This window comes from Canis aureus, chromosome 12, assembly GCF_053574225.1.
Source record: "Canis aureus isolate CA01 chromosome 12, VMU_Caureus_v.1.0, whole genome shotgun sequence".
In the NCBI taxonomy this organism is placed as follows: domain Eukaryota; kingdom Metazoa; phylum Chordata; class Mammalia; order Carnivora; family Canidae; genus Canis; species Canis aureus.
In genome coordinates, this window is record NC_135622.1 from 10,635,567 (window position 1) to 10,650,097 (window position 14,531).

General features: G+C 48.9%; 1 protein-coding gene and 1 pseudogene across 4 annotated transcripts in view; one reads left to right on the top strand and one right to left on the bottom strand.

The window, feature by feature from the left end:
* IGSF3 (immunoglobulin superfamily member 3) overlaps positions 1-14,531 on the top strand; it is a 91,434-nt gene that overhangs the window by 28,316 nt on the left and 48,587 nt on the right. The gene's annotated exons all lie outside the window — the stretch shown is intronic.
* LOC144281447 (U2 spliceosomal RNA) lies at positions 10,851-10,995 on the bottom strand (annotated as a pseudogene).

Consider the following 14,531-nt stretch of genomic DNA (forward strand, 5'->3'; position numbering starts at 1 on the left):
GGGGGCTGTCTGCAGGCCGGGGGCCCCTTTTGTGGAGGAGCGTGAGGGGACTTCAGCTGGGGTGGGAGGGGTGAGGCACCTGTGGGGAGGGTGCTCTTTGGAGTGGAAGTACACTGGCAAAGGGGGTTCCAGGAGAGTGAGCGATTCACCCCACATATGTCCTGGGCAACCTGCTGCAGGAGCGCAGAGGGACCCACAGAGCTGGGTTATGGCGGGGCTCTGACTTCCATTGCCCTGGAGGCCAGTGAGCAGACAAGTGTGCAAATGTATCTGCACAGTGCAACAGGGGCACAGGGCACCGGAGTGTGGGACTAGCTGCCCCAGCTGCCACAGAGGGCCTTCCAGCAGAGATGACAAATGGGTTGGGCCTTCAGGAGGGACTGGGAGTTGGCTGGGTGTGGGGCAGAGTCTTCAGCATTTGCCTTCATGTCGTAGGTGGAGGCAGAGACCTCATCACCAGGCATTGGCCATTTGATTCTTGGAATGATGGGGGGACATGCCTCAGTGCCCAAAAAAGAGGGTGGCCATCACAGTGTTCGAGGCTAAGAATTCTTTGTGCTTAAGCTGCCATGAGTCTTTTCTGGAACACCGTGGGTGTAAGACAAAAAATAGTCCTTCCTGCTCTGTGTGTGGGGAGTTGGAGGGATGAGGGCTGGGAGGCAGTCGGGGGGCCAGGTGCAGAGGGTGGCAGGTGGATGGAGGTGTGGCTGCAGGAGGGGGCATGGGAGGCCCTGACAGTGCTGGGAGTAAACAGGATTTGGGGGCGGTCCGTGGGCCATCCACTGGCTGTCCACGGTCGAGGGAAGAGAGAAGAGCCAGGACCACTGTCTGCCGGGAAGAGAGCTGAGGGAGGCAGACATCAGTGGGGACTGTTTGGGAGGAATAGGCAAACACAGGCAGACACAATGAATTTATTTAAATAAATTTCTGGAGTTGACGGCTTGACTTAAGGGGTTGGTGAAGCTCTGTGCCTTAAAATCAGTAAGTGGGAACCTGAAGTGAGTTTGAAATGGGGTCTAGACCTTGGGGATTCTGTTGTTGAGAGGCAGGTTATCCTTTATCTCGAGATTTTGAACCAACCACCCTAAATCTTAGTGGCTTAAAGTAATAATCCTTTTATTCTCTCTTAGGCGTCCTATAGACCAGGACTCCAGGAAGGGTTAGGCCGGTGATTCTGGCTTTCGTGTCTTTCATGCAGCTGCAGGCAGCTGTTGGCTGGGACTCCAGGGGGTGGAGCAGTGGGGCCCAGCATCTCTTTCTCTTCTGGTGGTCGCTCCCAGGGGCTGGCATGGCTTCCTCAGAGTTCGGTGAGTTCAGTGCAAGTCAGGCTGCTTCCCGGACTCCCAGGGCCCCAAGTGAGTGTGCCTTTCATGAAGGCTTTCATGACCTAGCCTCCAAGTCACCAGTGTCACTCCTACCCTAGCCATAAGCCCACCCACCTGCAAGGGGAGGACTGAGAGCACATCTCTCCCTGGGAGCTGTGTCAGAGTCAGGTGAGCAGAGCACATGGGATGGAAGGTGGCCTCGCAGCCAGCTGTGAGAAACCCTTGCTCAGTGGGGCAAGTGGCCAGAATGGTTGAAAAGCACTGTTAGAGGCCGAGGGTAGGGGATACCACCTGTGGTCTGGTAGGCGGCCCACGATCCTGGGCATGCAGGAGAGGAGGCGGCAAATGCTGTAGGCAATGGAGGGACACCAGAGATGCTCTGGGCTTGAAGCTGTCTTGGGGGCTGGGCAGGAGGGAGGATCAGAAGGAGGTGCCCTTGGCCAGAAGCATGGGGCTCCTGTTGATTCGTTGTTTCCTTCACTCTCCTGAGCTCTCCCGGCAACCTTCCCCTTAGATTTCTAAATGACACTTCATCAGGAGAAATTTGAAGTAATCTGGGTCTTTTTTATTGTCTCCAGATTTTACTTTGCCCTGGCATGCATCCTTTCTCATTTACTTTTGAATAAGGGAATAGATGCACGTGTCTAATTTAAAAAGATACAAAAGGATGGGCAGCCCCGGTGGCTCAGTGGTTTAGCGCCGCCTTTGGCCCAGAGCCTGATCCTGGGGACCTGGGGTCGGGTCCCACATAGGGCTCCCTGTATGGAGCCTGCTTCTCCTTCTGGCTGTGTCTTTGCCTCTCTCTCTGTGTGTCTCTCTCTCATGAATAAATAAATAAAGTCTTTAAAAAAATAAAAAATAAATAAAAAGACATAAAAGGATGTCACTAGTGAGAGGTCTGCTCCGCACCCCAGAGACCAGGGCTGTTGCAGTGCTTGCATGTTCTCCACCCTGGCAGCAGCTGCAGTGCCAACTGGGAGGCTCCCTAATCTCTGGCCTGGCACTGAGGCTCCTTCCCAGCCTGTACCCCTCTCCCCCCAAGACCCATCCTGCCTTCAAAAGGAGGCAGGGACTGTGAACTCAGGGTCAGCTGTAGCCTAGGGTTCTGGGCAGGCTTTTCTGAACCTGTCATTTTAGATGTTCCTTCTAATTCAAGTCAGATTCCATTCCACGTTGGTTCTTCATTTTGGTTTGTGTGGCTTCTAAATGTTCTTTTATCCCCAAGATCATAATTTCTGATATTTTTGTTGTAGTTCAGTCAGTTGCGTGTACATTTCCCTGGCAGAGGGAAATATATATAGTGGGGGGAGTCCCAGGGCTTTGCATTTTGGTGTCATAGAATCACAGAGACTTGGAGCTGAAAAGGGACTTTAAGGATTGTATAGGTGTTTTTCCCTTTTTTGTTTTGGTTCAAATTTTTCTTTTTTTTTTTTTTTTTTTTTTGCACATAGGGAATTGAGCCCTAGAGAGGAAGCTGAGAAATTGTGTAAAGTCCTCACTGTGCCAAAAAACAAAACAAAACAAAAAGCCTCCCACAAAAATCCCAGGCCTTCTCTGCTTCACTTCCTGGGATGGATGCTGACCTGCAGAGACCCCGCTGAGTCCCCAGAGCAGGTGTTGGAAGTACCTGATCCTGCTCTGGATCAGGACAGGAATGCTTGAACCAGGATATTCCAGGATATGGTTTGAGTGTGAGACCTTGGCGCTGTGCCCAGGCCTGGGGGGACTCCTTTGCTGGCCTTCAAAGGGACAGATTGCAGCTGAACTCTGCGCAGTACCCAAACAGAGCTCATAGACACCAAAGGCTGTGTCTCTGCAGTGCGCAGCATCGATCCATAGCATTTGAAGCTATTTTTTTCTCTCCGAGTGTCCACAAAATTCATTACTTTACAATGAGCCTGTCAGGGACGGCTGCAGTGAAGAAACCCTCCACTCAGGTCCCAGTGTGTCATACTTCTGGAATTTTGCCTTAGCAAGTAAATCAAATGCTCTATAAACACGCTAATGTCACCATCCCCATTTAAACTTTATCAGAGCTCCTTTGTATCTGTTGGCTCACCTGTTCTGGGCTGCAGCCCTTTGCTTTTCTGGATTTGGCTGGAGGTTCTCGTAAAAAAGGTTTTGTTTTTGTTTTTGTTTTTAAGATTTTATTTCTTTATTTTAGAGCCCCTGGATGTGTGAGCAGGAGGGAGGGAGAGAGAATCTCAAGCAGACTCCCTGCTGAGGGCAGAGGTCAGTACACCCCAGAGCTGGGGGCTCGATCTCCTGACCATGACTATGACTCTGAGATTGTGACCTGAGCCCAAACCAAGACTTGGATGCTTAATCCCTGCACCACCCAGGCGTCCCTGTAAAGAGGTTTTAAGTGGCAGCTTCTTTGCCCCTAAAAAGCACCCCATGCACTGGGGCTGGCTCTTGGTTCTAAAGGTATGGTGAGTTAATCCCGCCAGACAAGGGGAGCTCTGAGTTAACGAGTACAATTTCTCTTTTCCCTCTTAAAGCATGGATTTCCTTTACAATCCTTGTGAGTTTGGGGAGACAGAAATACATGGCTGAAAAAGGATCGCTGGGCAGGATTAAAAACAAATCCTTCAGCATCCACGTCCCCATTTGTTCCTTCCCGGTTGGCTTTTTTCCTGCCTCTGAGGGCCTCTCATTCAGGATACTGCGTGCTTAGTTGGTCCACAGTTATCCTGAAAGTGGTTTCTGAGATGCTGTTTAAATCCTGGCGAGCATGTCGCCTGCTGATGGCAGTCTGCCGTGTGGGGGATGCTGGCAGCCCCCTCCTCCCCCCACCACACACGGATCCATATCTCATCTGGCCGCACACAAAAGGCAGCTGATAACTCCACTTATCAGCACTGGATGCAGTTGGAGACCTCGGGGGACGGTCAGCGTTTTCTGGTTTTGATTACCCCGTAACTACTTTAAATGTGCAGCCCTAGCAAAGCGATAACCTTCACAGCCATATCATAGGGGTTCTCGTTAATGGGACCATTTTCTATTTAAATGTTAGTAGTCTTTCCTCTCTTTTCTCAATCAAGCCTTCATTGATTGAGTTGTGTGAGTCTGGAATCCTTGACTGCCTTCCAGGAACAGGCTCTGCCCTGGTGACTCCTGCTATGTCTGGATCTTTGTGGTAACGATGCCCGTGTGGGAGCTGTGGGGTCAGCTGCTGATGAGGTTTTGAGGACGCCTGAATGCCACGTATTTGGGAGCAGCCTTGAAGTAACTGTCTCTTGGCAACTTTCTTAAATTGATTGATGACTTATTGTGGCCTATGAGGCACCTTTGTCTGAATGTTTGCCATCCTTCAGCTGGGTGACTGTTCTCTGCTCCCTCTGGGCTGCAGAGGGTTGTTGGAGGAGGTTATTCCTAGTTGCACGTGGCAGGGTGGTCTAGAGAGTTGGACGGGCCCAGGGAAGGGCTCTCATTCCTATGATGACCTCATCAACTTGCCCCCAAACCGACCTCCTCTATCTCTGTTCCATCCAGTCGCCCAGATCTGGGAGTTGTTCTGGACAACTCCCTGGACCCTCCTTTGGACTCTTGATCACATCTCCTTAGCACCTCTGTTGCCAGCCTGCCTCCCTCCACTTCCTGGGACCTGCTCTGTTTGGGTTTTCAGCAGTGCTCTTCTGGATTACTGCAAGGATCTTCTGCTAGCACCCTTTCTCATCATTCCCACCAGAACTGCCTTCCCAAGACATAATTCGGAGTCAGTGGATTCCTTGCTGCCCTTGCATCCAAGCCTCTTTAGCATGATGACTGAGCCCCACCCGCATCTGCCCTTCTGCTGCCTCTTGGGGCCTGATCCTTGGTCCCCCTGCACCATTGGTCCCCCTGCACCATGGGCCCTCCGGCTCCCTCCTATAGCTCTGTGACTCAGGCTGCTCTGTGGTGAGGGCCTGGGCCTCTCCTTCCAGCCTCATCAAGCAGGAATGTCCGCTCATCCTGATTAAAACTGGCCCAAGGAAGCACTGTTCTCTGAAGCTGTCCTACCGACTCCCCGTGGTTTGCAGGGACTGCTTGCCCTGTGCCCTCCACATGTCCTTCACAGCACTGCCCCGGCACTTCACAGCCTTTGTTTGCACATCTGTCTCCACCTCCTAGATTGGGAGGGTTTGGGTGTTGTAGCTCATCAGTTTCACACAAGGCCTGGCATAGGACAAGCACTATCCATATCTGTGGAATGGATGAAAAAGGTGTGTGGCACTGGCTCCGCACCCACCGCGGCACTTAATTTCTCTGAGCCTCCATTTGCTCACGTCATCTGTAGAATGGGGACAGGATACTTCTCTTACAAGTTGGTGGTGAAGTTAAAATGAGAGGACACTTGTGGAAGATGCTAGTATGGGGCCGATTTGGCTAATGCCAGGGAATTAGCAGGTACTCAGTCCTTACAGTCTTTTTCAGATGATAGCTGAGGAGAAGCCTCAGTTTCGGAATATGACATCTTATTACTGCCTTATACCTTTTGTCTCCTTTCCCACAGGGCTTCTCCTCTTGCCTTTAATTGGGAGGCATGTCTGGGGAGTGCCTTCAGCCTCTGGGCCCAGTTTGCTGCCAGGGGGCAGAGGTTTTTGAACTCTTCCCGCCTTGTGGGACCATATAGCAAACGTTCAGACTCCTAATGCTGAAATGTCTGTTCCTCAAGGCTTCTCAAGGACCCTTGATGGTGCAGCCACCCTTGTGTTCAGTAGGAAATTAAAAACTACCCTGTGCTGTGTGTTGTGTGTCATGTGTGACATGCGTTGTGTCTTTGGCCCTTGGTAAGTCAGAGGTGGCCTGAATGTGCGTACCTGAACTTCTGTTTTCTCAGGATACTTCCAGCCGGCTGTCACTCAGGGGCCTCCTTTGTAGCCTAGAAGGGCTCCTGGTCTCCATTCATGCTGCCCAGGGGCGCCCAGTTGGAAGAAGCAGAAGAAGAGATGCATAAGAGGGCTCGGAATGGATCAACATGGAATTTGAAAGTTTAATAACTCGGAAAATAGGAGTTTTAGCAAAGTGACTAAATAGCTTGGAAAAAAAAAAGGAGATGAAGTCAAACCTGTTCATCCAGGCCCTTGAGCCTGTACCAAGCTCAAATAGAGGGCAACTGATTAACCATGTAACATGTCACACCTGCCAGGTCACCTGGCCAGCCTGGCCCTGGCCGATTTTGCCATCTATTCACTCTCAGCCCTTCCCCGTGTCACATCACCCCCCCCCCCACCCCTGCCCCACACAGGCCACTTGGCCACCCCCCATGCCCCGCTCACACAACCTTGGATTGATCTGCACAAATGCATTTACCCCTCTTTGACTCCTGTTTTTACAGGATGAGGGGGAAGGTGGTCTGAGGAATGCCTTGTGACCACTTGTCCTCATTCCAGGAGTAATCCGTGCTAAGTGCAGAATGCTTAGGAAACACGACATGCAAGGGAACCCAGTCCCTTGTTACTCTCCTGTCCTGTAGCATCGTCCTGCATATGAGCCCCATACTTTCTGCAGGCATATATAGCAGGGTGAGAGGTTCTAGACAAAAACACTTTCAGACCCTTTAGAGCTTTTTCCTTCTTTAACTTCATAATGGGCTTTCAACATTTTTAGGTGCTCATCATAGTTTTCTCCATGATTTTTGTTGGTTGTATAATATTTCACCCCATGGAGAAGGGCTGTAATTTCCATCATAGAGCCTTACCAAGTGGACCTCTCCCTGCTTCTGCGACCCCTCCTCCCCACTCCCATGTGTTGCTCCTTGTTCTGCTGCCCTTTAGGAAGCCCATCTCCTCTGTGCCAGCATGGCCCCCCACACCTTGGGACGGTGTTCCGACTCCCCAGCTCTCGTCTCTGCACTGTTGCAGAGTAAATCTCCACATCCAGAGTTGGGTTTTATATGTACATGCCTCCCAGTAAGAACAAGCAGGGGACCCACTGCTCAGTGCCTGGTGGCAGTCGTGCTCAAAGCATGTTCCTTGAATTACATGGGAAAAATATGCAACCCAAGGGTTGCTTACAGAGGAGGGCAAAGTGCAAGAGACTGAACCACCAGCGATGAAAGTCAAAGCTGAAAGAGCAGGAATGGCCTTGAATTATTACGATAAAGGTAACAGGGGCTTGGGGAAATCCCCAGAGGGTATGTCCATGAACTTGACTCTTAATTTTTAGTTGAGTGTAGATGTTGGTTCTTTGTTAGTGTGTTAGACATATTCCAGGGTGCCTGGCCACTCACACTTGGAGTGGGGGTGGCCCCCTCTCCCATTGTCCCTGCCGCCTAGTATGCAGCAGGGACCAAGGGGGCCGTGGTTGTATGCCGGATAATGGAATACAGAAGCCCATCTCGTCAAGTCTGGCTGGACCTGGGTGGGGTGAAGTGTGTGTCATAAACGACCTCCAAATCCACAAGTTAGCCTTTGAGGTTACTATCTAGGGAGTTTGTACAGAGAGCCGTAGTGGGGCATTGCAGGTGAGTGCAGAGATAACGGTAGGTATATGTGAGCTGCATTCTTGGAGCACAGGAACTTTGGCCAAGCAAAGAAAGCCCATCTTTGAAGAGAGAAGTAAAGCTGTCTTGAAGTAGTCAAGTCATGTGGGTTTCCAGTTCCAGGCCTTCCAAGGTCTATGACCCATACTCTTGGGTTGCTTTGAACTTCCATGGTGTTACTTATCATACATTCTCTACCCCACACACATACATACTTGAGCTAGTCGAATGGGCCCCTGAGTTCAAATTCTTGTGATTAGCTGGCTAATATCCACGAGGATGACCCACATGTGTATGGGGATGGTCATGGTCAGGAGAATTGTCATCTCTGCTTGCCAGCCCATCCGCTTCCCTTACTGTCCTGCAAAGTCAGGCTGGCTCCCAGAGGAAGCTGCCTGGGTACCTCTAGAACTGAAGGCCAGTGTTTTGGGCTCTTCCTGACTTTGGAGAAGTGGACGCTTGGAGCCTGCCGGACTTGTTGGCTCGTTGGCTCATCCATCGATCATGTTTACTGAAGTGTCAGACAGACCTCAAGCACTGAGCTCAGGGCATGCATGGATAGTAACTGAGTTCCTCGGTTTCTAGAGATTCCCACTGGGAGTCACAGCATGGCCTCCAATAGGCCAGGAGAACATGGGGAGAAGGCTGTGGTCTTGGGCGGAGTTAGGAGAAGAGCATTAATGGTTTGTACCAGGAGTGCTTGCTGAGGGGGAGCTGGAGGGGCTGTACCAGGAGGAGGAAGCTGCTCTGAGGCCCCTCTGAAGACCATCCATTCAAAACCTGTCCCTTATAATAATAATAATAATTTAAAAAACCTGTCTCTTGGCAGCTGGGACCCCCCCCCCCCATTTTTTTTTTTACCTCTGTTTCCATGGCCTTGACATTGGAACACAAAACAGGTAAGGAGTGGGACATTGTGTGGAGGGACATGACACACCTCTCATGTGCTTCCTGAAGCCATGGGCACCTGTTCACATCCAGATATTGGTCTTATTCTTGATGCCCTGGACAAGCTCCTCAAGATCTTCTGCATTCCTTGCTGCCCGAGCAAGCTGACATCGTAATGCCGCCCAAAGGACCCCTCTTGGCATTTTTCAGGAAGGACTTGGGCTTGGCATCCTCTTCCTGGGGCCATGAGAACATCAAGAGAGACCTAGAGAGGAAGCCTACCAGCTTCTGGGAGGAAGAACCAGAGGACAGGGTGTGATAGGGAAACCAAGGAGGGGCTTTGGTTTGCTCCCTGTGGGGGATGGTGGTGATGGCCAGTAAAGAGACTGCTTGGAGGTCCAGGAGATACCTCTCAACCAGTCTGAGAACTTGCTGAAACTGGGGCATCCCTGTCCAGAAATGCCCCCTTCAAGAGCACCAGCAGCAACAATTATGAAATGCATGCTTGTGGGGGTGGGGCGGGGGGAGTAGGCCTTTGCTGGTTCCCAGGGAGGGTCCTTTTACTGGAACTCATGTGAAGCTTGTGGTTCCTAGGCCACTGGACTTGGCAGGGGAATGTGCCATGAGGCTGCACTCTTATTAAAAAGAATCAGCCTGACGCTCAGTGCATTTCTGTTATCTTTGAAAGTGGATGGAAGGAAACAGTGGTCAGTAGATCTAGGATAATTACAGGGAGAGCATTTACAGGCAAGTAATCTGATTCCATCTTTTAATTCTTTTTCTTCTCCAGAAAATAGAAAGCAAATACTGGTACTTATATTCAATTATAACCATTTTCCATTGGATATGCTGCCTTTAGTCCTGGTGTTGTTGGGAAAAGGGTCTGTTACCTTAGCCATGGGCATGGTTAGGTCAGGCTGCAGGGCTCCCCCATCTACCTTTCAAGATACTTCTTCCATGCTGTGTTGTCCTTAGGATGGATGAGTAGGAGTGTGAGAGGGTGGGTGGGACTCTGGGACATTAGCCCTACCTTTTCTGGGAAGGGAGTGGAAGGCCACAGTGGGGGTGAATGACAGGAGAGGGAGAAGAAGAGGTGGGAGATGTAGTCTTTGGGGCTAATCCTAGTGCCAAGCATGTCGTGGGGTCAAAGAGCCTAGGCATCCTAGAAGGGCTCAAGTCTTCCCTGTGGGTTAAATGGTTAAGGAGAGAGAAGCAGGAAGATTGTACACACTCGGGTGAGGAAAGGACAAAGAGGTAGCGTTCCTGGAGCACAGGTTCTGAATTCAGGTGAAGCTACTCACTGCTCGAAAATCAATACTTGACAGCCAAGTGATAGTAGGAAAGGAAAGCTTGCTTTACGCAGGAAGCTGGCAACCTGGGAAAATGGTGGATGAACCTTCGGAGACCATCTTCCCCATCTAGGTGAGACTGGAAGGTTCAAAGGGGAAGGGGAGGGGAGTGCTCATGCAGGAGAAGCAGGTGCCCTGGCAGTTGATCCGTCTGAGGTGGACGTGACCCTGAACGGACTTGCTGGTGTCTAGGACGGCTGTTTTCATGTAGTCAGACCTTATCTCCTGGGAGAGTCTGGTCCTCAAGGCCAACGGTCTGCATATCTTAAGGAAAGCAGGTTAGTTCTGCTCCAGACCAAGGGACTTAGGTCACCAAGCAAGGGGTGCTTAAGCTCAAAGCAAGTTACCCCTTACGACCCCCTGGAGTGCTTGTTACAGTGGGAGGCATGTGCAAAGAGGAGGACATGTTGGTCATAGCAAAATAATTAGAAATCACCTAAGTCTCCATCCATAGGGGAACAAATAAAATGTGCTGTCATCCCAGGAGAGGATACTATATAGCTGTGTCAAAGGCAGGAACTAGAATTATATTTAATCTCAAAAGTATTGAGGAGCAAAGCCAAGGAGCATGTGTGTATGGAACCAAAGTGTTTATGTAAAAACGTAGCACCTGGGTGGCTCAGTTGGTTAAGCAGCTGCCTTTGGCTCAGGTCATGATCTCAGGGTCCTGGGATCAAGCCCTGCCTTGGGCTCTGTGCTCAGTGGGGAGTTTGGTTCTCCTTCTCCCTCTGCCCCTCCCCCTGCTTGTGTTCTCTCTCTCTTTCTCTGAAATAAATAAATGAAATCTTTAAAAAAAAGTGGGGAGTGATACTGTGTATTTTCAAGGATTATATATATATATATATATATATATATACATATATATACACATACACATACATATGTGTGTGTATATATATGTGTGTGTGTGTATCTGTATGTACACGGATTTTTACACTTGATCTTAGCCAAAAGGCTGAGAAGCGATGTACATGGATTTTTAAGAAGAGTCTAGAGTGGCATATCTCTGAAGCATAGCAGTGCTCGTCTCTGGGGAATTGAGGGGGAAGGAGGATGATGCTGGTGTCGGGAAGAGTTTGAAGGCTTGTAATATTTTCATTAAAATTTGTTTTAAATATTCTAATTGAAGTAAATATCGGAATGCTTAAAGGATTTTTGAAATGGAAGTTCAGCAGCTTTCGAAGGTGGCAGCTTCAGCATTTGGGAATGCGTAAATGAGGCCGCAGCCGGGAAGCAGGGACCCAGCCCAGGGGCTCGCTCCCTCCAAGTCCTAACGTAGACAGCAGACAGCGTAGACAACGAGGCAGCCTTGCCATGACTCAGCAGGGTACATGTCACGGAGATCAGTCAGTTTGGGGTGAAGTGAATCATGGAGTTTGCCATCTTCTTTGCCGATTCTGCAGCTGGTAAGTTATACCTCCTGAGCAGGCGCATCAATAATTTAACATTAACTAATCATCAGCTTTAGACGAGCTCTATTTTAGGTACCACTGGGGAATTAAAAAAAAAAAAAAGAAGAAGAAGAAGAAGGAATGAGTGATATTTTTGTCCTTGAACTTAAAAACCAGGCCAGGCCCTCCTCTTGTCTCATTCGACTATTAATTCAGTCTCCCTGCTTCCAGTCTTGCCCTCTGCTCTGTCCTCCACTTGCCACCAGGACAAGGACTCAGAGACACAAATCTGATCTGTGTCCTCACTTGTCCTTTGCTAGCTTCTTTCTCAACTTGCCCTGTCCCGGAGGACAGGTCTGACTTTGTTGGTGTGCCTTCCAGGGTCTTCTCCTGCCCGGCACTCAGGTGCCTTTCAGGCATGCGACAGGAGCCCTTGGCAGACTTCTTGTGGGTCCTAGAACATACTACAGTTTTTTTGTGTGGCATGTATTCCCCCCTGCTTCAAGACCCAGTTCAAACACCCCTAATTCTATGAAGCCTGTTGGGACCTACTTTCTCCTTCTGACGGGCCTTATTAACCTAGCACTTTGCACCTCCCTGCCATCACATTGTGTCGTATAATAATGATCACTGAGGTATATTTCCTTTGGGATTTTCAGCTTTGCATAAAAATATGTCTTACGAATCTCTCGCTTAGTTTCTGGCCTGGCCCCCTTCATATAATAGGTACTCAAAAAATGTTGGTTGGAAGTATAGTGTGTGTTTCAGTTCTCCTGGCCATGCAACCGATTACTCCAGAACTCAGTTGCTTAAAACAACCGTTGTATCACGTTCACAGAATCAGTGGGTCAGGAATTCAGGTGGGCCTAGCAGGGGTGGCTTCCGTCTGTTCCCCCAGTGGTCTGGGGTCTCTGCTGGGAAGATTCCAAGGCTGGGCGGCTACTTGTAGCTGAGCAATCATATGAAGGCTCATTCACGTACATGGCTGGCGGTGGTGGTGGCTGTGGATAGCGAACTCTGTTGGGCTCTCTCAGGCTCTGGACCCTCCTCAGGACCCTTCCCTGTGCCTTGGGCTTCCTCATAGCATGGCAGCCTTAGGACACTGGAAATTCTTCCACCGCAGCACAGGACACCGGGTAGCAGAGCAGATCGCTGTGTCACTTGTTTAGGACTGAATCCTGACGTTCACAGGGTCATAGGCCCACCCAGGCTCAAAGGGAGGGGAATTAAACTCCACCTCCAATGGCATGGTCACAGTAAGAAGAGCACATGAGACAGGAGGTGTTGTTAAGCTGTGTTTAGAAAATATACCTTGTCATGGTACGTGGGAGAAATGAGTTGCACAGTGAGAACTAATATATCACTTACTGCTACAACTCCTCCGGCCGTTGGTGGCTTAATGTTTTTTTTAACTTTTTAACTTTTTTATTATTTATTTTTAAGATTTTGTTTATTTATTTATGAGAGACACAGAGAGGCAGAGACATAGGGAGACCAAGAAGTAGGCTCCTTACGAGGACCCTGATGTGGAACTCGATCCCAGGACCCTGGGATCACGCCCTGAACCAAAGGCAGATTTTCAATCACTGAGCCCTGGTATAGTATTTTTTTGAACAGTATTTTACTACCTATGCCATTTTTCATTTTTAGCCAAAAGTTAAACATTGATGTTCCTTTTATGCTCTGGTACTTACAGAGCCTTTTCCTGTTTTTAGATTATCTCATGTTGGCCAGAAATTAACTGGAATCCTGAAATACTCATTTAGTGGCTTTTGCAATATTATGTGACCTCTGGGGTTACCTGTGAGATTGAGATATGGTGCATTGCATTATTCCCATTTTATAGATAAAGAAATATGCCAGTGTGATGGAGTTGTGTGTAGAATTTGTACCAGCTGGGTGCTGAGTGAGCTTTGATAATTGTAGAGACCACAACTAGAAGAACAGACGTGGAACAGTGAGCTAGGTCCTTTGATGCTTTGACATGCTCAGTCATGCATCACAAGCATAGCAGTTGGATCCTTTGCCTAGAGATGTGGGTTACCTGAGCCTAGGCATATTCCAAAAAAAATGCATGAGAAGCTAGTTTCCACAGGCACAGTGACCCCTCCTGCTCACTAACTCCTGAATCATACTGCCCCTAGCCAGGTTCATCTGGGACTTAATACAAAGGAAAAAAGAGCATCCTGGGATATGTAGTATCTTGAAAAACTAGTTAAGTGATAGATACCATGTGTTTATGTGACTGGAGACTTTCACAAGTAAATCTAAAAGGACATAGACTGTCCTAATGATCATGTAATATTCTAAAGCAATATTCTTAACTCTTTTCTGGGCCTTAAATTGCTTTCAGAATCTTTTGAGATTTATGGACCCTTTTTCCAGAAGACACATACATGGGTATGGAACACAATATTTCATTAAATCTTAGGACTCACAGCTGTTGATATTGGCCATATATTGGTACAAAACAAATTATCCCAAAACTTGAGGCTTAAAGCAACAGTTCTTCTCAGTTTTATTGTAAACCTAAAAATGTTCTTAAAAAACGTAGTCTTAAAAAAGGATTTTGATTGGAGAAGCTGTGTGTACTCGGTGAAAGCAGTAATTACCGCACTTGTCAATAAAATTCTTAAAATGATACAGAAAAACAACACAACGGTTTCCGTCCATCAGGAATCTAGGAGCATCTCAGCTCTGGTGGCTCTGACTCTGTGGCTCCCGACAGCGTACAGTCATCTTGGCTGGGCCTGGTTGTTGGCTGGAGGCCTCGGGTAGACCTGACCAGAGGGGGCTGCTTTGATATCTTCCTGACACGGTTATATGTGGTCCCAGAGAAGAAGGCAGAAACCCTTGTCTTTTTATAGCCTTGCCTTGGAAGTCATACTCTAGCATTTCTGCTTTTCCAGTCAGTGCATAGGGCAAGGTGTGGAGGGTAACCTCTGTGTCCTCTCCAGGCGTGCCACCCTCCCTGCAAATTGACCTAGAGGTTTTCCTAACCCTCTCCTTTAGGGTTTTTATATGGGGGCTTTATTACATAGCCATGGTTGATTAAATCATTGGCCATTGAACTCAATCTCTTGCCCCCTATCTCCTCCCTAGAGTGAGGTGG